Consider the following 26,580-nt stretch of genomic DNA (forward strand, 5'->3'; position numbering starts at 1 on the left):
GAACACTCTGGTAGCCAACACATCACAACACCTGCTGTGAGCACAGGAACCGCTTTTCCTGCTGCCATGGCTACCCAGATTGACCAGGGGACCTGGGGTCAGAGCGGTCAGCTTGCATCCCCACCTCCACGTGTACAGATGGTCCCCATCACATTATCATTAACCGTGGCACCACAGCCCCAAAGGGCATGTGGAATACATGGCCTAACCCACAGTCCGGCCAACATCCCTCAAAGAACATCATACCAACCTGCCAGTGTCTACGAGCACTTCCGACGCTGGCAGAAGAACAAGGTCTTGGTCCGGACTCACCTCCCGCAGATTGCTGATGCTGATGTGGATGCCTTCTCCTGCTTCCTCATGTGAGTGAATCCCATGGCTGGCAGCTCCTTCTTGGCTCTGAAACAATGACCAAGTGATGTGGACAAGGAAGTTCCCGAGAGTGACGAGACCTCTCCAAGAGCACCTTCTCAGGAACTAACTGGGTTGCCACATCAGGCTATGAAAGTGCTTTACTTATCTCAGCTGTTATCATCACACCTAGGTGACACTTTTCAGCCATTTTCACTGCCACATAGAGGGCAGAACTCAGAAAGAGCTACAGGTGTCATGTGAGCTACTATTGGTATATAGAGAAGAGATGTAGGACCACATGCCACTGCACATGCATTCTGTAGGATTTCCATTGGCTAGCAAGGTGGCATATCCTCAAGAGGACAACCATCAGGCCCTTGAACCAGTCTGATCTTCAGCAGGCATTCTCCCTTTCACCCAGGATGTATCCTGGCATGGAATTGCTCTGAGCATTTTGTCATTCCCTTCAGGCTGGTCACCTTAACAAAACAGTGTGGACTATTGAACCCTCATACATGCTGTTCCCACATTTGTGAAGGCAGCAGTCGCTCATCCAGAATCCTGCTGGCTCACCTTAGGTGGGAAGGCCCCTTAACTCTCAGCTGTGTTGCCCCGTGAATAGGAGAAAAACTGAATGAACTTCTCCCATTGTAGAAAGGAGAAGATCCCATGGAGGGACCCCAAAATCATAACGTAAACCTGGCTAACATCCATCAGCCTATTTCCAATCACTTGAATATAGGGTCTGATTCACAACAACATCAAGACACTGAAAACCCTTTGCGGTGATATAGGAGTGGAAAGTATGGGTGCCGGAGGACCAAGCGTCCATGTTGGCACGAGGGTGTGATTGGGCTAGAGTCAGCGTGGGATGGAGAACACACTTGTGGATTGTGAGTGTTGCTTGTGAATTTCAGCCCAGTACTTCGAACCTTGGCTCGGTGGAATGCCAACATGAAGACAGAGGAAGGCTTGCAGAGGGGATTGCGGGAATGGAAGCTCTTAAACTCCTCTGAGCAGAAGAAATACCATGAGATGGCCAACAAGTGAGTCTGGGAAATGGACGGTGGGTGGGTGTGGATGGCTCAGCTGAACTACATTTGGTGGCACTCTGCACCCATGCAGTAGTTACAGGGGTTTCACGAGCTCACCCTCTACCACGGATATCTTTAAGACCAGGAGGTAGCTCCTGAACTCTGGAATGCTAGGAGGTCTATGCACCATGTCTCCAGAAGCTCTCTCCTCACTGGTTATGCATCAAGCCCTGACTGTTGTCAGACATCCCAATGATCTTGGCTACCAGGACCACTGTGGATTGAAGGAAGTAGGTACAGAAGTGGGTGAGAATGGTGGAGGCATGGACGAAGGAAGCAGCCACTCAGACATTCTGAGAACAGTGTCTGTCTTGCCTTTGCTCCATGCACAGCCTCTCATTCAACTAAGCCCACGGTTGAATGAGAAAACCCAGCTTTCAGAGAGAAGCAGCCATAGCAGTGAGCTTGGCTTCTGCCTTCTCCTGGGCCCTGGTCTCCCTGGTCATTGCTGCGCTGTCAGTGTCAGCTTCATCATCTTCGGATCTGTCCATGACCCCTGGGATACGCTGCCATCAATCCTATGCCTGACCAGATTGGCAGTCAGCTCTACTGTTCAGGGCAGGGTCTGGAGAGGTCTAGAGGAGATGTGTCCTCATGGCTTTGCCTGGACCAACTGGGACAGACTTGACTCCTGCAAGGTATGTACACTGTGCCCAGAACCGTGGCTCTGGGCCAGGATCACCAACCTCTTGGGACTACACCAGCCCATCCCAGGGCCTGACCCCACCCATCCTTCCCTTGAGCACTCAACTGGCGCTGGGACCTGAGTCTGGAATCCATGTCAGCTGAGACTGTATCTTCCTCTACTCAGGTTCATGGAGTTTGAAGAAGAGGAGAAGACAGAAAAGGGAAGGTGGGAAAACATAAACATGAGTAGCTCCCAGTGCCAGCCTCCTCCAGCACCACTGGACAGGATCCACCAATGCCTACACACCCTGAGATCATCCAGAAGCCAGGCAGGTCTCGTGCCATATCTGCAGTTGCTCATGTATATGCCAAAGCAGTCGTGAGAGGCCATGGTCCCACCAGCAGTCTACTTACCTCAGAATGGGCCATCTGCTGTGCCAGCTGAACAGCCCCAACGCAGTGTGGTCCCACCTTGTTTTCAATATCAGTATGGCCCTGTGCAAGCTCATTGCCACTCCCTCTCGTCACCTGTCCATACACAAAACAATCTATGTGGTGAGGCCCTGGAAACTGGATGGACAAATGACCAGGAGGCCATGGGTCTCAAAAATCCACTCACATTGCCACTGCAGATGTTCCACATCTCCCTCTGTCCCATCTCATGGGTGCAGAAGCCATCATGTCCTGACTCACTCTGGGATGGTGCTGGTCATCTGAACACTGCCCAGCCCAGCTGACTGTGGAGATCAGGAAACACAGCATGTGCCACGATCCTCCCAGTTCCCCTAGCATGCACCTCTGTAAGAGTGGCCCGGACAACCTACCTGCCCACACAACAGCACCCAAATGCAAGAGACACTCACAATACAAGACACCAACTGAGGTCCTTGCCTGAAGCCAGCCATCGAAGACAAATGTCACTCACTGGCCTGAGGGATGTTTTCTCTCTACAACAGGGGAGAAGAATGCACAGGTGGAAAAGGACAAACCTGAAGAGCATCAGAAAGAGGAGGTGTTGCACTCAGACCCAGGACTCCTCAGCTACCTGGATGAGCTGTGCTCCCAGCCGGACGTTCTCAACAAAGTGAGCTGTGTCTATAGTCCCGGTGTTGTCCACGGGCTTAGAATGCCTTCTCGCCACTTTGATTTCAGCTTCTTGCCTCAATGCTGAGCTGAGTCACTGTCTGTATGATAAACCTTGCCTAAGCTCTGTCCCTATCTCGGAATTGGCTGTTCTCTCTCTCTCTCCCTCCCTTTCTATCTCTGTCTCTCTCTCTCTATTTCACTCCCTCCTCTACTCTCTGTCTGTCCATCTGTCCTTTCTCCTTCTCTCTCTTTCCCTCTCTCCCAATGTATGCGTTTAACTGATCTTCATCATAATTTCATGTTGCCATGCTATAGACCACGTTGGGTTGACTTTTTTCACATGATTTCCTGGAGGTTCTAATGGCTTAGCTTGGGCTTCTACCTGCCAAGGACACTCATGCCCTTTTCCTTACCTTTGCAGGTAGAGGCCATCATAAGCCCTGAATTTTTGGACAAAATGTTGTCCCCAGACCCAGATATAGACATCACGATGCTAAACAAAGAGCTCAAAGAGGAGGAGGGACTTACACTTGACCAGGTAGACAGGGCAAGGAGGAGGACGGGTAGAACTTGGCAGGGAAACATGTAGAAAAAAACAGAGAATGGAGAGTTTAGGAAGATATAGTGGGAAGACAACAGAGGGGAAGGAATGTCCCAAGTAGAATATGAGACCAGGTGGAAGAGACAGCACGAAGACCAGGAAAAGGAAGAGACCTCACTCATGAGACCTACGTGGCTTTGATTAAACCTGCCCATGGGGAGTCAACGGGGTTACTCCCAAATCGGGGATGTCAAGTATAGACAAGAAGTGGAAAGGAATCCTGGTCAGGAGCACAGATGAGGCGCTTGAAGGAGATCTGCATGGGGGCTTCCAGAGCCTCGCTCTCTATCTCTGGTGGCCTCCATGCCACTGTCCTGCTACCTCATGTCCCTCCCAGTTTAGGAGTCACAAGTACCCATTTTCACCCTGCAGCTCATGGAGAAGCGCCTGCAGTCTGCAAACAAGAAAAGAAGGGTACATGAACCCTGGAATCTAGGAGAACCCCAAGTGGAGGCAACAACTTCTGAATTGAGCGCAGAGCAAGATGCTGAGAGAGATAAGAGGAGCCCACACCAAGGGGTCAGTGTACACATCTGTTTCACACTCACCAAGCTACAGAAGCACAGGTCCTGGGGCCTAAGCTCTCTGCTGTCCTACCAGGCTGTCAAAGGTCAGCTCAATTGGAGTTGGCCAGGACACTGCTGCTCCCCGTGACCATGGAGACCACTCTCATAGCCTGGGGCCCCCACATGCTCCAGTTTTAAGGGGAGTTTCTCCTAAAGGGGTCTGTTAATATTTGGTACACAACAGCAATGAAGACAAAGAGACCTCCCCAGCCTGGTGCCCCCCTAGCCCGGGCTGCTTCTCGAGGGACCCTTCCTGAGATGGAACACCCACATGTGTCTCCGTCCTTTTAGAGACACCCCCTACACCCTCACGTGTCCACAAAAGTAATCTGATTTCCAGACCATTCCACTTGCCAAGAAAACGCAGAGGCTCTCCCTGGAGGCTCATGCCCTGGCATAAAGATATTGAGGGATGGAGAGATGGCTTAGCGGTTAAGCGCTTGCCTGTGAAGCCTAAGGATCCTGGTTTAAGGCTCAATTTCCCCAGACCCATGTTATCCAGATACACAAGGGGGCGCACACATCTGGAATTCGTTTGCAGTGGCTGCAAGCTCTGGCTTGCCCATTCTCTTTCTCTCTCTGTATCTGTCTTTCTCTCTGTGTCTGTCGCTCTCAAATAAATACATAAAGAAATGACCAAAAAATATTTTGAAAAAAAGATATAAGGCCAAGGCCTGTTTGAAAAGGTAAGTATTGGAACTGAGTATGACTTTGCTCTCACAGCATGAAAAGAGAAGATATGAGTTGCTCGACCCACAGAGGAGGAAGAGGAAGAGGAGGAAGAGGAAGAATTGAAGCCAGTGGAATAGTTGAGTGATCTCTGGTGTGCCATCCCTCTCTCCACGTGGGCACTGTCTAAGATTCAGCTTGGCTGCCTCCAGTACTCCAAAAGCCAAAGGCTTTCTCCTTACTCAGGACTGATCCATTTTGTTCTAGGGTGGGCTGGGAATGAAGGAGCTGTGTGCTGGGGAAACAGGAGGAAGGATGAAAGGAGTGGGAGTATGTATAACATTCATGCCTGTGGATGACATGTAATAAAAGAGCTTTTATTTCCCAGAGAGTGCGCACGCGACAGACAGCGACAGAGGAAAACAGGAAAACAGCGAGATAATTGTCCACCAGTGTCTCAGCCACTAAAATCGAACTCCAGACACTTCTGCCACCCAGTGGTCGTGGAGGACCTTGCACTTGCCTCATCATGGTGCCTCCGGCTGATGTGGGATGGAGAGTCAAATATGGGTCCTCAGGCTTCACAGGCAAGCCCCGTGCCTGCTAAGCCATCTCTCCAGCGCAATAAATGTACTTTTGTCACAGAAAGTTCTCATACTGCCTGCTTGACCTGGTATGGGTGGTCAACCATAGTGTGTGCAAGCTATGGAGGGAAGGACTCGAGACATGACAGTTTGTCAAGTGCACAGGTGCAGGGTCCAGGCTTTTCCTTCACATCCATCTACAGCTCCTGGGAGCAGCCTGACTGGAACATCCTGGAATTCCACTCATCCCCCTCTGGTTCAATGGCTATTCTCAGACCATGTCATTATTATCTCTTTCATTTTAAAATGTTTGCATCAGGCTGGAGAGAGGGTTCAGTGGCTCATGTCACCAATTACCAATGTGTGGCACCCCAGGTTTGGTACCCACGTAAAGGCAGAGGCACACAGGGACGCATGGACCTGGGCGTCATGTAGAGTGGCACACGGCCTTGCCGTGCACATTAACTACTGCCCTCTCTCTCTTCCCCGCAAAGAGGAAATATCTGCCATGTTTGAATGCAGCTGGGTGTGCTGGATCATGGCTTTACTCTCAGCACCAAGGAGGCTCTTTATTCTAAAGAAGAAATGTACATGGTCACATAAATTAATGCAGAGAAATTTTATGATGAAATTCAATAGGCATTACTTTTGAAAACTCAATAACTAGGGCAGAAAGGCACTATGTCAAACTAACAAAGAACACGTATAAGAAACTCACAGCTCACACCACGTTTCATGATGAAATGAATGGATGCTTCTGCCCTAACTTTGAAAACAAGGCTAGCATGTCCCTCTCTTCTCACTTCAAACTTAGTTGTATGTTAACTATTCTCAACAATACAGGCAGAAGAAGACATGAAGGTATTCAGATTTGAAAAGAAATATAACTGACATATTTACAGACAAGCAGAAAGTTCTACATCCACCTATGTAAGAAAACCCCAAGCAAACAATACCACATGTTTGAACAAAATATCAGGACACAAAACCGATACAGAAAAATCCTATTTCCATCTACCAACAATAACAAATGGAAACCAAACAAAAACATGTAAAATAAAATTAGGAGTTTACCATAGAATATATACATAGTAAGCCCATGCCAGTGGCTTCATACACCAACAGCACAAATGAAAAAGAAGAAGAAATAAATAAATCAAATAATTTTCACCCAGATAAAATAGACTCCATCTAAAATTTTAGAAAATAATCTAAACAAATGAAAATACAAATAATAATCTCCAAGTTATGAAGTCCTGGGGGAGAGGGGAAAGAATGGAAAGGAGAATAGAAGGGAAAGAGTGAGAAAGTACAAAGAGGAAGAGGGAAGATGAATGGAGAAGAGAAGAGGCAGTGAGTGGAAGGGATCTGCACACTGATTTCTGTCTGCGAGTGTACTCACAGTGACCACACACCTACTCAATATTCACAGAGCCTGGCTTCATTCACCAAAACACAGTACCCCATATTCCCTAACTTGAGAATGCAATCATCGACCTCATACTCTAAATTACTAATGCACAACAGAAACACCAATGTGTTCTCCAAACTAATACACTGCTATTTTTATTTTCACCTCTTTGCAAGGAGAGAGAGACAGAAATGAGAGACAGGGAGAGAGAGGAAATGGTGTGCCAAGTTCTGCTTCCTGTGTAAGCGAACATGAGATGCATATGACACTCTGCGTGTTGGGCTTTACTTGAGTACTGAGGAGTCGAACCTAGGCCTTTAGTCCTTGGAAGCAAGTGTCAAAACTTTTAGTCATCTCTCCAGGTTAAAGCCTAAGATACTTTTAATATGTCTAATGATCTCAGACCCTGTGACTAAGGTTACATAATTCATCAAATCAAGAACAAAACAGGGCTAGAGAGATGGCTTTTTGGCTAAGTTGCTGCCTTCAAAGTGTAAGAACCCAGCTTCAATTTGCCAGCACCCAGTTAAGCCAGATGAACAAGATGGTGCATGTGTCTGGAGATCATTTGCAGTGGCTGGAGACCCTGGTAATCCCATATTCTTTCTTTCTCTCTCTCTCTCTCTCTCTCTCTCTCTCTCTCTCTCTCTTTATATATGTATATGTGTGTGTATGTGTATATGTGTGTGTGTGTGTGTATATATATATATATACACACACACACATATATATAATATGTTACATATATATATTTATATATCTACACCATCTTGTCATTCCCAGACCCTTTAATAAATAAATAAGTAGATAGATTTCCAGCTGAAAAATAAGAAACATAGAAATTATATACTGACTTGATCCTACACTCTCCAGTGTCTTTTGGTTCAGGTGTTTCCTGTAAGGGCCTGGTGAAGGTTCAGCCATTTGGTCTGCCTTTTAGGAAGTAGAATTTTATGGTACCATTGCTGTTTGGGTCTAGATTAGAGTTTCCCATCCCTTCAATGCTCTCCCCTCCCTCCCCATCCATCCTAGTATCTAGTCCATGAAATGCTTGCTGGGTATGTAAGGTATCTTGGGTAGATTCAGGTTAGGTGCTGTAGATGAGTGAGACTTTGTGATTTTTTTTTCTGTGATTTGCTAAGTTCACTGAGCATGATCTGTTCCAGGTTCAACCATTTTTCCTCAAATTTCTTTGTGTCATTTTTTTCTTACTGCTGTATAGAATTCCATTGTGTAGATATACCACATCTTAGTTATCCATTCTTCTAGAGATGAACATCTGAATTGATTCCAGCTCTTAGCTATTACAAATTGAGCCGCTACAAACATGATTGAGCAAATCTCTCTGGCCTGTGGTTTGAAGATTTTAGTGTAGATGCCCAGTAAGGGAATAACTGGGTCTGTTGGTATCTCTATAGTCAGCTTTTTCAGGAGTCTCCATATTGCTTTCCAAAGTGGTTGTACCATCCTACATTCCCACCAACAGTGAATAAGTGTTCCTACTTCTCCACATCCTTGCCAGAATTTATTTTCGTTAGATTTTTTGATGTTTGCTATCCTTATTGGGGTAAGGTGGAATCTCATAGTTGTTTTGATTTGCATTTCTCTGATGATTAGGGATGATGAACATTTTCTTAAGTGTGTGTTTGCCATTTGTGTTTCTTCCTCTGTGAACTGCCTGTTCAGCTCTTTGCCCCATTTTGTGAGTGGGGTGTTTGACTTCTTACTGCTCAGATTTTTGAGTTCTTTGTAGATTGTAGAGATTAGGCCTCTATCAGTTGGATAACCTGCAAATATTTTTCCCATTCTGTGGGTAATCTATTGGCTTTGCTTATTGTATGCTTGTCTGTAAAGAAACTCTTCAGCTTCATGTGATCCCACTGGTTGAGTGACTGTTTAATATCATGAGCTACTGGGGTTTTGTTCAGGAAGTCTTTTTCCATTCCTATATCATGGAAAGTACTTCCTAAATTTTCTTCCAGTAGTATTCGAGTTTCTGGTCTCTACATCTTCCCTCCCTACCTCTCCCTCCCCTCCCTCTCCTCTCTAACTCTTGTATATTAGTTATCTTTTTCCTCATTTTTGTAGTGGGCACTGACCTGTAACTCCCAGTACCAGCATGGGGCTGCCATCCACAATGAGCTTTTGATCAGAGAAACCTACAAGGTTTCCTACAAGAATGACAGATTTCTGTCAGAGTACTTGATGACCCACCAAAGGTTAGTGGTAAAACCCTATTGCTGAAGACACCATATGCAGCTGACACGTAAAATGGAATAGCATGGCTGGAAGCCAGGAAAGAGTCAGTCTCCAGACAGTCAGTGTGTCTAATGCCAGAAGGTACTACATAGGCGACTGGGGGAAATAACCAATATCTGTCCAAGCAACTCATGGTCTAACCTACTTGGCAACAAATAACCTGCTGTGATGCCCACACAAGTGCCATAGTGGCATACAGCCATGGTGGGGAACCAACCGTTCTTGATTTGGCTAACTGATCCCCTCAGTGGTACAGGACCCATAGCTGGAGCTGGGAAACAAGTCAGAACCATATCCAAACATAAGCCCACTCTCCAATATCAAGCTACCATCAATCATGGGCTACAAGAAGACCTACACCTATTAAACTCTCTATTTAAAAAAGTAAGGGTTATATCATTTGTCCTGGTGCTAACTTACTCTCTGCTGGAGAACCTGCTTCTCTTTTTCAGGTAGATGCAGATCCTAAGGAAGAACCACCCCATCATACCTCAAAAGGGCCCCAGCTGAAACTAAGGAAAATTGGCAAAACAAACAAGGGTGCTGTTTTCCTGATGAACCAGATACCAGCACAAGAGGGAAGGAGACCAACACAGAGAAAAGTCAACTCCTACCAAATCAGAGAGCCAGAGCCTCAGAGGCCCCCAACACCTCATCACTGAAGCAGACCAAAAATGAACCCGACATGGCTCAGGGAAATTTTGCAGAAGAGGGGGCAGAAAGAATGTCAGAGCCACATGTTGGGTCATGATATGCAGAGACATTTATCATATCAATAACTGTGGGCTAACTCCACAATGCAAGACCCATATAACTCAACAAGGAGGGGCCAATGAGGAGGGGTAGGTCACGGATGAGCCTAATAATGGTACCAAACTGCCTGTATTTGCTGAATAGAAAACTAATTTAAAAAAAGAAATTATATACTGTCCCAGACCCCCCAAAAATGGCTTCAGTATGAGCATTAAAATACACAGAAAAAAAACTAGAAATCCTTAATTTCCTCCAACTTCCAGAATCTCCTATATCCATAAACACTGTCAAATAACTGTACAATATACATCTTGCATACATAAATACAATCTCCACACCTCACTGATCCAATGTATAACCTCATTTGATCATCACATACGAATACCCCTATTTCCTACCAATAAAAGTGTAACTTCCTGCTTCAATATACCAGAGCCTAGAGTCACAAAACACTGAAAAAAATCAAATTGCAACTGAGATGGAAGCTAACTCCCTGCTAGTAAGCAGTTATATGTCAGGAAAATGTTACATGACCTCCTGGGGAATAAGTTATCAACACTGTGAATATACTGTGGTCCCGAAAGCTACACTATTGACCAGCCAGGCAGTATGTAGCCACTGGTGCAATACTGGCATGTATGTTGTGGGGATAATCAACTGTTCTCTGATTAGAAAGAAGCCGGCTCAGGGGGAGGACATTCACACCTGGCACTGAGCACCAAGTCAAAGTCCCACAGTTTAAGAAGGACACAGACCCTGGAGGGAAGCATCCACTGTTTGTTGGATAAAAGGAGGGGTTATGCCCATCAAAAACCCTGCTCTATGTATGTCTTTATCTCTTTTGGTTCGTGCTGCTCTCACTCTTGGTTAGACAATCTGCTTATTCCATAAATGGTTACATATACCAGGGAGACCCAAGACCCATCAAAATGACAAGAAGAGACAGCTGGGTTCCTAGCACCATACGAGGGATCTCAACCACATCTGGCAGAGAAAACAGCATGGAGGAAGCAGCTTATTAAATATGAATTCTGGGCCTGGAGAGATGCTTTAGTGATTAAGGTGCCTGCCTGCAAAGACATAGGACCAAAGTTCCATCCCCCAGTAACTACGTAAGCCAGATGCACAAAGTGGCACATGCATCTGGAGATCCTTTGCATGGGGTAGAGGCTCTGGCACAACCATTATCTCTATCTGCCTCTCTCTCACTTTCTTCTCTCTCTCTCTCTCTCTCATATGCATAAACAATTAAAAACTTAAAAAAAAAAACATGAATTCTGCCAGGCATGGTGGTGCACGCCTTTAACCTAGCACTCGGGAGGCAGAAGTAGGAGGATCGCCATGAGTTTGAGGACAGCCTGAGACTACATAGTGAATTCCAGGTCAGCCTGGGCTAGAGCGAGAGCGAGACCCTATCTTGAAAAAAAAACATGAAATCTGCTCTCACCGTCAGCCTGAGAAATTTCTCCCTAGAAATGGCAATAGATACTGAGAGCACTCAAAACCCTTCCAAGCAGAAAATAAGAGGTTACTGAGAGCCCAACCCTAAAGGAGATTGTAAAATTCCCTCCAAATCTTGAAGAAAACAACAGAAAGGGAGGAAGACATAATGAAAAACCACAGTGTGGGAAGGCACACTTTGAGGTATCATCCAGCCCACGTGAACCAACTGGTTTACTTATGACCCCACAGTCAAAACCAATACTCAGAGCAAGGAGAGTGCTCTGAAATTGGACAGGGCCGAGGGGACGAAGGAGGACAGCCTGATGAAAATGTCAACAATCTGAAGTATGTTCACATGTTAATGTTCCCACGAAAATTATTTGTAAAAAAGTTATTTAAGCCATGCAAGGAGACACCTACCTTTATTCCCACTACTTGGGAGCCAGGCTTCAGAGTATCACTGTGAGTTAAGGCCAGCCTGGAAATACAGAGTGACTTAGAAATCAGCCTGGGCTACAGTGAGATTCAAACTTGAAAAATAAAAAAAATGTTCTTTAAAACGACATCTGGTCACACACATATAGCATACAAACACAAGGCATACAACGAAATGAAAAGTCCAGCAGCTGGGGAGATGGCTCAATGGTTAACATCGCTTCCTTACAAAAGTCCGCCAGCCCAGGCTCAACCCAGGTCCAATCCCCAGGTCACACATAAAGCAAGATACCCAAGTAGTGTTGCCTGTGGAGTAAATTTATAGGCACATAAGGCCATCGCATGCATATTCTATTTCTCTTCCTCTACCTCTGTATCTCTCTATCATCTCTTCATCTCTATCTCTCTCTGTCGCTCTCCACAAAAATAAACAATACTTTTAAAAACCTCTATACCCATGTGATTCTCCACAAACAAACATCTAAATAAATATGCAGAACATGACACATATGTACATCTCTCAACACATACAATCTGATACCACCCATATAAATGAGATTACATGGGCTGGAGAGATGGCTTAGTGGTTAAGCGCTTGCCTGTGAAGCCTAAGGACCCCGGTTCGAGGCTCAGTTCCCCAGGTCCCACGTTAGCCAGATGCACAAGGGGGCGCACGCATCTGGAGTTCGTTTGCAGAGGCTGGAAGCCCTGGCGCGCCCATTCTCTCTCTCTCCCTCTATCTGTCTTTCTCTCTGTGTCTGTCGCTCTCAAATAAATAAATAAATAAATAATTTTAAAAAAAATAAATGAGATTACATGCTAAACACATGGCCAAGAAACATGTCCTCCATCTTCTAAATACTAAACCATACAAAGTACACACCATGGTTACATACACATTCTCTCTACAAGTTCCCCATTACACACATGCTTTCTCTCACATGCTATCACAAACACACCCACATCCTGAACAACACAGGAATGCATCATCCTCCACCACATCCTGATACAGAAACACATCTCCTGTATTTCCTAACCATATCCATCCACTTGCACAAACACAGAAATTTATATCACTTCCTCAACATTACCCAACATGCTCATATTTCTTCCAGAATCTATGACATACTCTCAAATCCAAGTTCTCACAGGAAAGACAGAGATAAAATATTCTGAAACCAAAATGTCAAACTACCCCATTCTCAATTGTAAGCATGAACTTTCACCATATTCACTCCCCTATCTTCACTACCACAAACACAGCCACTAACTCCTTTAATCCCAAATACTTAAAAAGACACCATCACCCACTCAAGCAAATAAGATCATAACTTTATTTTGTCTCCCCAATTTAAAATATAAACCCAGTGTATTCTTATACCTTCCCAACTTAGCTTGCAAAATACATTTAACAAACTATTCCTACATATATTCTGGATTCCCACGGTCCTCAAGAAGACAAAAAGTATATAAAAATAATCACCTCAAGGCTGGGAGAAGGTTCAGTCAGTAAAGCATTTGTCATACAAGCATGAAGACCTAGTTTCAAATCCCAGCACACATGTAAAAACTGGGCACGCCTGTTCACTCCTGTAATCCCAGCTCAGAGGAAGTAAAGACAGGAGAATCCACAGAGTGTCCTGGCTAAGTAGGATAGCAGAAATTGTGAACTCCAAGTTCCCAGAGAGAATTATCAGAACACAAAGAAGATGGGTTACAGAGAGAGCTAAGTGGTTCAGGTCATTCCTGGCAAAGCCTAATGACCTGGGTTTATTCCCCAGTACCTACTTAAAGCCAGATCACAAAGTGGCATATGTATCTGGAGTTTGTTCGCAAAGGCTAAAGGTCTTGGCACGCCAAATTTTTCTTCCTACATCTCTCTTCCTCTTTCTCTCCCTCCCCCCCCTCCTCTGTCTCTCTTCCTCTTTATGTATATAAGAAATAAATATACTCTAAAAAATAGGACTGTAAAGATGTTAAGGTATTTGCCTATAAAGTCTAACAGTCTGAATTCAATTCCACACTTCCCACTTAAACCCACATGCACAATGTTCCTTGCAGCACCAAGAAGCCCAGGAGACCTCTGTCTCTCCTTCTGTACACTAATTTCTATCAAGTACTGTACTCACAATGGCCATACATCTCATCCTGCTCCTGTAATCCCAGCACAGGGGAAGTGAAGACAGGAGGATCCATAGAGCTTGCTGCCCAAGTAGTACAGCCCACAGATGAATGAATAAACACAGCTTTCAAAGAGATGCAGCCATACCAGTCAGCTTGGCATCTGCCTTCTCCTGATTTTTCCTGAGCCCTTCTCTCCCTAATCACTCCTGCACTACCAGGGTCATCATCCTTGGATCTGCTCCAATCAACTGAATTACTTGGCAATCAGTAATATACCTAACCAGCTTGGCAGTCAGCTTTCTGTTCAGAGCAGGGTCTGGAGAGGTCTAGAGAAGATGTGCTCTGACCATTATGCCTGGGCCACCTTGCACTGAGTTGCCTTCCTGCAAAGTATGTAGAGTGTCCCCAGAACTGTGGTCTAGGCCAGGATCAACAACCTCTTAGCACTGGACCAGCCCAACCCAGGGTCTGACCCCTTGAGCACTTGACTGGTGTTGGGACCTGAGTCTGGCACGCAGGTCAGCTGATACTGTGCTCTCATATCTCCTAGTTTCATGGATTTCAAACATGAAGAGAAGATAGAAATGGCAGGGCTAAAAAACATGAGTGGATCCCAGTGCCAGCCTCCTCTGGTACCACTGAGGCAGGATCCTCCAAGTATTCCAGCCCCTGAGGTAATCCATAAACCAGATGGTCTTGCCTCATGCCTCCAGTTGCTCATGGAGATACCAAAGCAGTCATGAGGGCCTGAATTCCCACCAACAGCTGCTTCCCTCTGGATGGGGCATCTGCTATGCCACCTGAAGAGCCCCTACAAAGTGTGGTCTTACCCCGTTACCAACATGAATGTGAACCTGTGCAAGTTCACTGCCACTCCCTTCCCTCACCTGACCACAGACTCAACAAAGTATGTGATGATATCCTGGACAATTTACCAGGAACAGCTAAGACTCAAAACTACCCTCACATTGCTGTTATAAATGTTCCACATCTCCCTCTGTCCCCTCTCCTGGGTGCTGAGGCCAAGATGCCCTGACTCACTATGGGCTGGCGCTGTTCCCTTGAACACTGGCCAGCCCAGCTGGCTGTGCAGATCTGGAAACACAACATGCACCATCATCCTCCCCATTCTCCTAGTGTGCCCCTCTGTGAAGAGTGGCCCAAAGAACCATCCTGAACACCCACCGGCTCCCAAACATAAGAGGACTCCAGAGACCAAGACACCAATGGAGAGCCTGACGGAAGCCAACCCATGAGCACCTGAATGTCACTGATTGGCTGGAGGGATGTTTGCTCTCTACAATGGGAGAGAACAATGGACAGATGGAAAAGGGCAAATCTGTGCTGACAGAAGGACTTTCTCAGCAAAGTGTGCTGAGTCTATAGTCCTGGTGTTGTGCAGATGCTTAGAACGGCTTCTCACCCACTTTGAATTCAGCTTCTTTCTTCAATGCTGAGCTGGGTGGCTGTCTGCACGATAAACCTTGCAGCTGTAAGGGCTGAGCTCCATCCCTATCTTGATACTGTGCTCTCTCTCTCTCCATTCCTCTTCCTGACCTTCTCTCCACGACCACCACCCAATGTGTATAAGTGGTTGTCATTATTTGCCCTCCACAGGATACAGACTGGTGGTCTGTTCTGTGCTGTTTCATGCCAAAGACACTGATGCCCTCTTCTTAGTTTAGAGAGAGAGGCCATCATAGGCCCTGAATTTCTGGTCAAAATGTTGTTCCCAGACCCACACATAAGTCTTGTGGTGCTAAGCAAAGAGCTTGAAGAGAAGTAGGGACTTACTCTTGACCAGGTATCCAGTGGAAGGAGAAAATCAGTGATGCCAAGTTCAGACAAGAAGGAGGGGAATGGAATGCCGGGTAGGAGCTCAGATGAGGAGCTCCAAGGAGCCTGACATGTACCTGCCAGAGCCTTGTTCTCAATCTCTGACAGCCTCCATGCCAATTTCCTGCTCTTTGCTGCCCCTCCCAGCCTGGAAGCCACAAGTACCCATTTCCTCCTGCAGCTCGTGGAGAAGCGCCTCCAGTATGCAAACAAGAAAAGAAGAGTGCATGAACCCTGGAATCCAGGAGAACCTGAAGTAGAGGTAAGAATTTCTCTGTTGACTTCAGAGTGAGATGCTGAGAGAGATGGCCAGAACCCACACCAAGGGGTCAATGAACACACTGTTTTCCAGGGATGGCTCCCTTGAACCTCCATGCCCTCAATAGCAGAGATTATAGGGCCTAAGCAGCCTGCTGTCCTACCAGAGTGTCAAAGGTCACCTCCCTAGAGCCACCCAGGCCACTGCTGCTCCCGGTGACAATTGGAAACCATTCTTATAGACTGGGACCCACACATGCTCAAGGTTTGAGAGGAGTTTCTCTTACTGGGGTTCTGCAAAAACCAGTAGACAAGAGCAATGAGGACAGAGAACCTCCTGAGCCTGGTATTCTTATACTTCAGATTGCTTCCCTAGAGACTCTACCTGAGATCAGATACTCATTCTGAAAACGCTCCCATGCCCTTACCTGTCCAGAGTAGGAACCTCAGTCCACACCCCTGCATTTGCCAAGGAAAAGGCATGAGCTCTCCTTCCAGGTCCATCCCCTGAGACAAAGATACTCAGCCAGGGTCTCCTTTGAAAGGGTACTCTTGACATTGACTATGCTTCTTCTCTCACAGTTTGAAAAGGAAAAACATGAGTTTTTCGGCTCTCAGGGGTAAAGAGGATGAGAAGGAACAGGAATTGAAGCCAGTGGAGTAGTTGAGTGATATCTGGGGTGTCACGCCCCTCTCTAGGTGGAAGCTGGCTAAGATTCACCCTGGTTGCATCCTGCACTCCAAGATCCAAAGCTTCTTCACACTCAGAACTAATCCACCTGATCCTCAGAGTGAGGTGGGAAGTTGGGAGTGGTGTGGGGGGGAGAGGGGAGGTGCAGATCATGAGGTAGAGGATCACATGGACCAGTGGGAGAACTAGAGCCACCATCCACAGCCTCCCTCCCCCACCATCAGCTAAAGTGCCGGAGACCTGAGGAAGGCAGGTCACAGCCCCCAGCACTGATGACCTCAGCAGCAATCCAGTGACCCAGCCAGCCTACTTGAACCCACAGCACACCAAAGAGGGACCCAAGCAGAAGCACAGCATAACTGAGACCAAAATCATCCCAAAAGGTAACTGGGATTGCACCAGGTCAGTACCCGCCAAATAAGCCTGGCATATAGGCTTCCTTGGAAATGCTAATTGCACCTTTCATATCAGAATAAATTATATGTTAAATCTGATAAATGGTCAGATCTGCCATTCTTAAATAAGCTATATTTTGGGCTTGTCATTTGTTGCTTCCTCATTTATACAAGCCTTGTTTCCTCTTCTGTTGTTCATTAGCTGACTTGGAACCCTCAACAGACCAGAAATCTTAGCCTCCTAGTTGACAGGATGAAGGGTGTGGGGCAGCACACATCCTAAGGGAACATGACTTTGTTAGAGGATCTGGTTGTCATAAGACCTACTCTTGCATAAATACTCTGCTGTTTTTCATTTAATGTATACCATATTTAGTTAAATATTAGAATCTGCCTGTATTTTATTCCACTCAGCCTACTTGAATACTCTCATAGCAGACAAACCCAACATCTAGGGTCACTTTTGTAGATACTCTGAGAGTCTAGAGAGCCCACACCTAGCACCTTAAGCTCCGACCCTGATGATATATAACATCAGACTGATTGATACATCTAATAATACTGCAGCTAATTAAAAATCCAAGCATTAGACTTCCGGTTAAGATGGCGGCATAGGTACCACACCAAAGCAGCCTAGGGGGGAAAAAGACCACAAAACTCAGCAAAATACACATTTTTACTAAAAAGTGAGGTGTATAGGAAATTGAAATGGCAGGGGAGAAGCAGAAGAGATCCACAGCATCCGGAGTCCGCACAGGCTGGCAAAAGTGGCCCTGGCAGGTCCACCAACCGCAGTGGCGGTGGCTCACCAGAAAGCCGCCAGGCTCGGCTCGAGCCACAGGAAAAGCCAGGTGCAGGGAGCTTCCACTCACACCAGAGCTCTCCGCAAACTCTAGAAATGTGAAGGGAGAGCGGCAGTGAATGACAGAGGAGCAGATCACAAGATAGAAGAACACGTGGAACAGTGAGAGAGCTAGAGCAGCTGCGGCCCCCTACCCGCCCCTGCCACCTGAGCTCAGCTCCAGAGAACAGAATACCAGTCCCAGGACCCAGCCATGCCAACTTGAGCTGACAGCAGGACCCAAGCAGGAGCAGGGTCTGGCAGCAACATCAGCAGCTCCGGCACTGGCAATAGCGGCCCCAACAGTGGCAGAGCCAGTAGCGGCAGCTTCAGAGGCAGCAGTGGCAGAACCAGCAGTGGCAGCTACAGCAGCAGCAGCAGTAGCTTCAGCAGCAGTGATGACAGACCCAGCAGCGGCAGCTTTAGCAGCAGCAACAGATCCAGCAACGGCAGCTTTAGCAGCAGCAGTAGCAGTTCCAGCAGCGGGAGGGCCGATCTGCAGGGCCACAGTTGCCAGCCTCAGTTTGCCCCACAGGAAAAGCCAGTGCCCAGCTCCAGAAATCAGAACAGCACCCCAACGACCCAGCCAGCAACTTGACTGAGACCAAAATCATCCAAAAAGGTAACAGGGATTGATTGCACCAGGGAAGGGTCTCACTTGGTCACAAGCTGATTGGATCCCTCAACAGACCAGAAATCTTAACCTCTTTGTTGCTAGAGGATCTGGTTGTTACAATAACTACTCTTGCATAAATATTCGGTGCTGGTTTTGATTGAATGTTTACAGTGTTTAGTTAAATTTTAGAATCTACCTGTATTTTATTCCACTCAGCCTACTTGAATACTCCCATAGCAGGGAAACTCAACCCCTAGGAACACCTTTGTAGATACTCCAAGAACCTTAAGTGCCACACCTAATACCTTAAGCTCCTATCCTGAAGATATATATAACATCAAATCAATTTATACAGCAAAGAATACCTACCTAGCTAGAAAATCCAAGCATTAACTTAATCCAAGAAGCAAAAATATATGCATTATAACCCAAGAAACACTGAAAAGCAAGACAATATAAATCCACCTAAAAGTATTAATGCATCAGAAATGACCTCCAGTGAGAAGGAGTTAGAGGAAATGCCTGAGAAAGATTTCAAAAGAATGATTGTAAATATGTTCAAAGAAGTCAGAGAACAAATAAAAGGAGTCAAAGAGGAACTCAAAGAGGAAATCAAATGAATCAAAGAAGACGCAGGACACCAATTTCATGAAATAAAGAAGGCAATACAAGACATAAATAAGGAAATAGAGGGCTGGAGAGATGGCTTAGCGGTTAAGCACTTGCCTGTGAAGCCTAAGGACCCCGGTTCGAGGCTCGGTTCCCCAGGTCCCACGTTAGCCAGATGCACAAGGGGGCGCACACATCTGGAGTTCATTTGCAGAGGCTGGAAGCCCTGGCGTGCCCATTCTCTCTCTCTCCCTCTATCTGTCTTTCTCTCTGTGTCTGTCGCTCTCAAATAAATAAATAATAATAATAAATTTTAAAAAAAAATAAGGAAATAGAAATAATAAAGAAAAACCAGTCAGAATTACTAGCAATGAAGAACACAGTTAATGAAATTAAAAACTCAGTAGAAAATCTCACCAGTAGAATGGATGAAGGAGAGGACAGAATATCTACGCTAGAAGACCAGGTGGCAGATCTAATACAGTCCAACAAAGAGAAAGACAAACTTATAGAAAAGCATGAGTGGGAATTTCAAGATATTCGGGACACTATGAAAAGATCCAATATAGGAATTCAGGGCATAGTAGAAGGAGAAGAACTCCACTCCAGAGGCATAGTAGGCATCCTCAACAAAATCATAGAAGAAAATTTCCCCCAAATTGGGAAAGAGGTGCCAATGCAGATACAGGAAGCCTTTAGAACCCCAGCCAGACAAAACCCAGAAAGAACCTCTCCTCGCCATATTATAATCAAACTTCCAAACACACACACCAAAGAAAAAATATTGAAAGCAGTTAGAGAGAAAAATCAAGTTACCTACAAAAGCAAGCCCATCAGGATTACAGCAGATTATTCAACACAAACTTTTAAAGCCAGAAGGGCTTGGAGTGATATATTCCAAGTTCTGAAAGATAACAACTGTCAACCAAGGTTATTTTATCCTGCAAAGTTATCCACTCAAATAGATGGAGAAATAAAGATATTCCATGACAAAAGCAGGTTAAAGGAGTATTTGAAGACAAAACCAGCTCTACAGAAAATACTTGATAGAATCCTCCATGCTGAAGAAAAGGAAAAGCACACATATAAGGAACCTAGAAAAAACAAGCAATACTCAAATACTAGTTAACAGAAGAAAGCGCAGGTAGAACCAGAAACACACACACACACACAAAAATGGCAAACATAAATACACACCTTTCAATAATATCTCTTAATATCAACGGCCTCAATGCCCCAACCAAAAGACATAGATTTGCAGACTGGGCTAAAAAGCAGGATCCTACAATTTGTTGTCTCCAAGAAACTCACCTTTCTATAAAGGATAGACATTATCTTAGGGTGAAAGGTTGGAAGACGGTGTTTCAAGCAAATGGGCCTAGAAAACAAGCAGGGGTTGCTATCCTAATATCAGACAGGGTAGACTTTAGTCCGACGTTGGTCAAGAAAGATAAGGAAGGTCACTTTATATTGATTAAGGGCACACTCAAACAGGAGGACATTACAATCCTAAACATATATGCACCTAGTATGGGGGCTCCCAAATTCGTCAAACAAACACTATTAGAACTAAGGTCACAGATAACAGCAAACACAGTGGTAGTCGGTGACTTTAACACCCCACTCTCATCAATTGACAGGTCATCCCAAGAAAAAATAAACAGAGAGGCATCTGGACTAAATGAGGTCATAGAAGGAATGGACCTAACAGATATATACAGGACATTTCATCCAAATGCTGCAGAATATACATTCTTTTCAGCAGCATATGGAACATTCTCTAAAATAGACCATATATTAGGACACAAAGCAAATCTTAACAAATTCAGAAAAATTGAAATAATTCCTTGCATTCTATCTGACCACAATGGAATTAAACTACAAGTCAGTAGCAAGAAAGGCTATAGAGCACACACAAAATCATGGACACTAAACAATACACTACTAAATAATGAATGGGTCAATGAAGAAATCAAGAAGGAAATCAAAAACTTTATAGAGTAAAACAATAATGAGAACACAACATACCAAAATCTCTGGGACACAATGAAGGCAGTTCTAAGAGGTAAATTTCTAGACTTAAGTGCCTATATTAAGAAACTAGAAAGCTTGCAAGTAAATGACCTAATGCTTCACCTTAAAGCCTTGGAAAAAGAAGAACAAGGCAAACCAAAAAACAGTAAACGGGAAGAAATAATAAAGATTACGGCAGAAATTGATGAAACAGAAACAAAAAAAAAAAATCCAAAGAATAAATGAAACAAAGCGTTGGTTCTTTGAAAGGATAAACAAGATTGATAAACCCTTAGCAAATCTGACCAAAAGAAAGAGAGAAGAGACTTTGCCGTGAAGATGGCATCGGGCAGCGGGGCAAAAAACTTGGACTTTCGCAGAAAGTGGGACAAAGATGAATACAAGAAGCTCGCGGAGAAGAGGCTCACAGAAGAAAGAGAGAAGAAGGATGGAAAACCAGTGCAGCCTGTCAAGCGGGAGCTTCTACGGCACAGGGACTACAAAGTGGACTTGGAATCCAAGCTTGGGAAGACAATTGTCATTACTAAGACCACTCCACAGTCTGAGATGGGAGGATATTACTGCAATGTCTGTGACTGTGTGGTGAAGGACTCAATCAACTTTCTGGATCACATTACTGGAAAAAAAAACATCAACGAAACCTGGGCATGTCTATGCGTGTGGAACGTTCCACTCTGGATCAAGTAAAGAAACGTTTTGAGGTCAACAAGAAGAAGATGGAAGAGAAGCAGAAGGATTATGATTTTGAGGAAAGGATGAAGGAGCTCAGAGAAGAGGAAGAAAAGGCTAAAGCATACAAGAAAAAGAAACAGAAAGAGAAGGAGGGCTGAGAAGGACTTGACATTTGAGGAAGACGATGAGATGGCAGCTGTGATGGGCTTCTCTGGCTTTGGTTCTACCAAGAAGAGTTACTGAGGCTTTTTGTTTGGCCTAATTTTGACCTATATTGGACCTTACTCTGTGTGTGTGTGTGTGTGTGTGTGTGTGTGTGTGTGTGTGTGTGTGTGTGTGTGTGTTGGGGGTGGGGTGTCATTTCTTTTTTGGGTACTGGAAAAAGTCCTTAAGAGTGCTAATAAGCAGGGCTAGAGGGTGAGTGTTTGTGGTTTCCCTCTACCTTGGCAGAGGATACAGGATGTAGAGTAATGCTGCGGCATATTCCCTAAGCCTCAGTATATCACTGGAGTCACAAACACTGCCCCTCTGCTTTCCTGGTAAAGAAAGACCTCCCCCGCTGAGGCTGCTGTTCTGAAACTCCTCTGCATCATTCCCTCTTCATGTGTCCAACTGTTTGTCTGAGCATCCTCCTCTTTCCTGTGTTTAGCTTTTGGTTCAATTTTGGCTCTTTGAAGCTTTCAACAGAAGGGCTCTCTGGGTCCCCAGCTTCCAGTTGCTGGCATATCCTTGCCCAGCATCTCCTCTCTCACCCAGTGGTTCTTTGGCCACTTGTGCATGCATGTGTACTTCTGCCTGGGTCAATAGTGTGTGTGGGTATGGGTGCACGATCTGTCACCAAGAAGGGACCTGAGCTAGAATCTCAGAGCATGGCTGCCCTGAGGCTTGATGTTCCTGGTTTCCTGGATGCATGTAACAGGAAATTAAATGGGATGAGTGTTTGGTGTGGTTTGTGTCTTTTGAGTTTTTTAATATTGTTCTTCACATACAGGCTGTTTCAGCTCCTGTTTCACTTTACTGAAGATTTCTCTGTATTTGTTTTCCTTGTGAGTAGGCTCCTGAAAGAACCTGTTTGATGCAAAACAAACAAACAAACAGAAAACTATGAAACTGAAAACAAACAGCAAAAACTCCAAACCAACCAACCAAATTCACTCTTGGAACTTTTGAGTCTTAAAGGCTGTTCAACCTGTATAATAAATGACACTGACTGGTCCAAAAAATAAAAAAAGAGAGGAGAGACACAAATTAATAAAATCAGAGATGAAAAAGGTAACATCACAACAGATTCCAGAGAAATTCAAAAAATCATAGGGACTTACTATAAAAGCATATACTCCACAAAGTATGAAAATCTGAAAGAAATTGATAATTTCCTTGACTTATATGACCTACCTAAATTAAATCAAGATGAGATTAATCACTTAAATAGACCTATAACAAGCATGGAGATCCGAACAGTTATCAATAATCTCCCAACTAAAAAAAGCCCAGGCCCAGATGGATTCACTGCTCAACGTTACCAAACCTTCAAGGAAGAGCTAACACCATTGCTTCTTAAGCTTTTCCAGGAAATAGAAAAAGAAGAAATTCTACCAAACTCCTTCTATGAGGCTAGCATCACCCTGATACCAAAATCAGGCAAAGATAAAACAAAAAAAGAAAATTACAGACCAATCTCCCTCATGAACATAGATGCAAAAATTCTCAACAAAATATTGGCAAACAGAAGACAAGAATATATCATAAAGATCATTCACCCTTACCAAGTAGGCTTTATCCCAGAGATGCAGGGATAGTTCAATATACTCAAATCTATAAATGTAATACATTATATAAATGGGTTGAAGACAAAAATCACATGATCATCTCATTAGATGCAGAGAAAGCATGTGACAAAATCCAACATCCACTATGATAAGAGTCCTATAGACTGGGAATAGAAGGAACATATCTCAATATAATAAAAGCTATTTATGACAAGCCTACAGCCAACATATTACTAAATGGGGAAAAACTGGAAGCTTTTCCACTAAAATCAGGAACAAGACAAGAGTGTCCACTGTCCCAACTTTTATTTAATATAGTATTGGAAGTCTTAGCCACAGCAATAAGGCAAGAGACACACATAAAAGGGATACAAATTGGAAAAGAAGAGATCAAGGTATCATTATTTGCAGATGACATGATTCTATACATAAAGGACCCTAAAGACTCTACTAGCAAATGGCTAGAGCTGATAAAAACCTACAGCCATGTAGCAGGATACAAAATAAATACACAGAAATCAGTAGCCTTCATATATGTTAACAACAAACACACAGAGGATGAAATCACAGAATCACTCCCATTCACAACTGCATCAAAAAATAAATAAAGTACCTTGGAATAAACTTAAAGAAGGAAGTAATGAATCTCTACAATTGGAACTTTAAAACACTCAAGCGAGAAATTGCAGAAGACACTAGAAAGTGGAGAAACATCCTTGTTCCTGGATTGGAAGAATCAATATTGTGAAAATGGCAATCTTACCTAAAGCAATCTACACATTTAATGCAATCCCTATCAAAATTCCAAAGGCATTCTTCATGGAAATAGAAAAAACAATCCAAAAATTCATTTGAAATCACAAAAAAACCTAGAATATCTAAAATAATACTGAGCAGCAAAAGTAAGGCTGGTGGTATCACCATACCTGATTTTAACCTATACTACAGAACCATAGTAACAAAAACAGCATGGTACTGGCACAAAAACATACATGTAGATCAGTGGAACAGAATAGAGGACCCAGATGTAAGTCCAAGTACCTATAGCCACCTGATATTCGATAAAAATGCCAAAAATACTCATTGGAGAAAAGACAGCCTCTTCAGCAAATGGTGTTGGGAAAACTGGATATATATCTGTAGAAGGATGAAAATAGTTTCTTCTCTCTCTCCATGCACAAGAATTAAGTCCAAATGGATTAAAGACCTTAACATCAGACCTGAAATACTGAAACTGCTAGAGGAAAAAGTAGGGGAAACCCTTCAACATATTGGTCTTGGCAAGACTTTCTGAATACAACCCCAATTGCTCAGGCAATAAAACCACAGATTAATCACTGGGACCTCATGAAATTACAAAGATTCTGTACTGCAAAGGACAGTGCAAAAAGCAAACAGGCTACCTACAGAATAAAAATCTTCACCAGCTATATATCTGATAGAGGATTAATATCGAGGATATACAAAGAACTCAAAAAGTTAAATAATAAGGAATCAAATAAGCCAATCAAACAATGGGCTATGGAGCTAAATAGAGCATTCTCAAAGGAAGAAATACGAATGGCATATAAGCATCTAAAAAGATGTTGTATGTCACTAGTCATCAGGGAAATGCAGATTAAAACTACATTGAGATTCCATCTCACTCCTGTCAGATTGGCAACCATCATGAAAACAAATGATCATAAATGCTGGCAGGGATGTGGAAAAAGAGAAACCCTTCTACACTGCTGGTGGGAATGCAATCTGGTCCAGCCATTGTGGAAATCAGTTTGGAGGTTCCTAAAACAGCTAAAGATTGATCTTCCATATGACCCAGCTATAGCACTCCTAGGCATATATCCTAAGGACTCATCTCATTTCCTTAGAAGTACGTGCTCAACCATGTTTATTGCTGCTCAATTTATAATACCTGGGAAATGGAACCAGCCTGATGTCCCTCAACTGATGAGTGGATAATTAAGATGTGGCACATTTATACAATGGAGTTCTATTCAGTGGTAAAGAAAAATGAAGTTATGAAATTTGCAGAAAAATGGTTAAATCTGGAAAGAATTATACTAAGTGAGGTAACCCAGGCCCAGAAAGCCAAGTGCCACATGTTTTCCCTCATCTGTGGATGAGACTGGATGAAATAATAAAGATTAGGGACAAAGTAAAGAAATAGAAACCAAAAACCAACCCAAAGAATCAATGAAACAATGAGTTTGTTCTTTGAAAGGATAAACAAAATTGATAAACCCTTAGCAAATCTGACCAAAAGAAAGAGAGAAGAGACACAAATTAATAAAATTAAGAGATGAAAAAGACAGCATCACAACAAATACCAGAGAAATTCAAAAACTCATAGTGACATAAATTAGAACATATACTCAACTAAGTATGAAAATCTGAAAGAAATGGATGATTTCCTTGACTTATCTGATGACATATGTAAATTAAATCAAGGTGAGATTAATCACTTAGACCTATGACAAGTATGAAGATTCAAGCAGTTAATAAAAATCTCCCAACTAAAATCGTCCAGGCCCAGATGGATTCACTGGTGAATTTTTCCAGACATTCAGGGAAGAACTAATACCAGTACTTCTTAAACTTTTGCATAAAATAGAAAAAGAAGGAATCCTCCAAAACTCCTTCTACAAAGCCAGCATCACTCTGATAGCAAAACAAGGCAAAGACAGAACAAAAAAAGAAAATTACAGACCAATCTCCTTCATGAACATAGATGGAAAAATTCTCAACAAAACATTGGCAAACAGAATATAAGAATATATCAGAAAGATCATTCACCCCAAGTAGGCTTTATGCCAGAGATGCAGGGATGGTTTAACATATGCAAATTGATAAATG

General features: G+C 43.9%; 1 pseudogene; it reads left to right on the forward strand.

Annotated features, from left to right (window-relative positions):
* Window positions 1-21,604: 21,604 nt before the first annotated feature.
* On the forward strand, window positions 21,605-22,477 carry LOC123453741 (annotated as a pseudogene).
* Window positions 22,478-26,580: the final 4,103 nt, after the last annotated feature.

The sequence above is a fragment of the Jaculus jaculus genome, chromosome 12 (genome assembly GCF_020740685.1).
Source record: "Jaculus jaculus isolate mJacJac1 chromosome 12, mJacJac1.mat.Y.cur, whole genome shotgun sequence".
NCBI lineage: Eukaryota > Metazoa > Chordata > Mammalia > Rodentia > Dipodidae > Jaculus > Jaculus jaculus.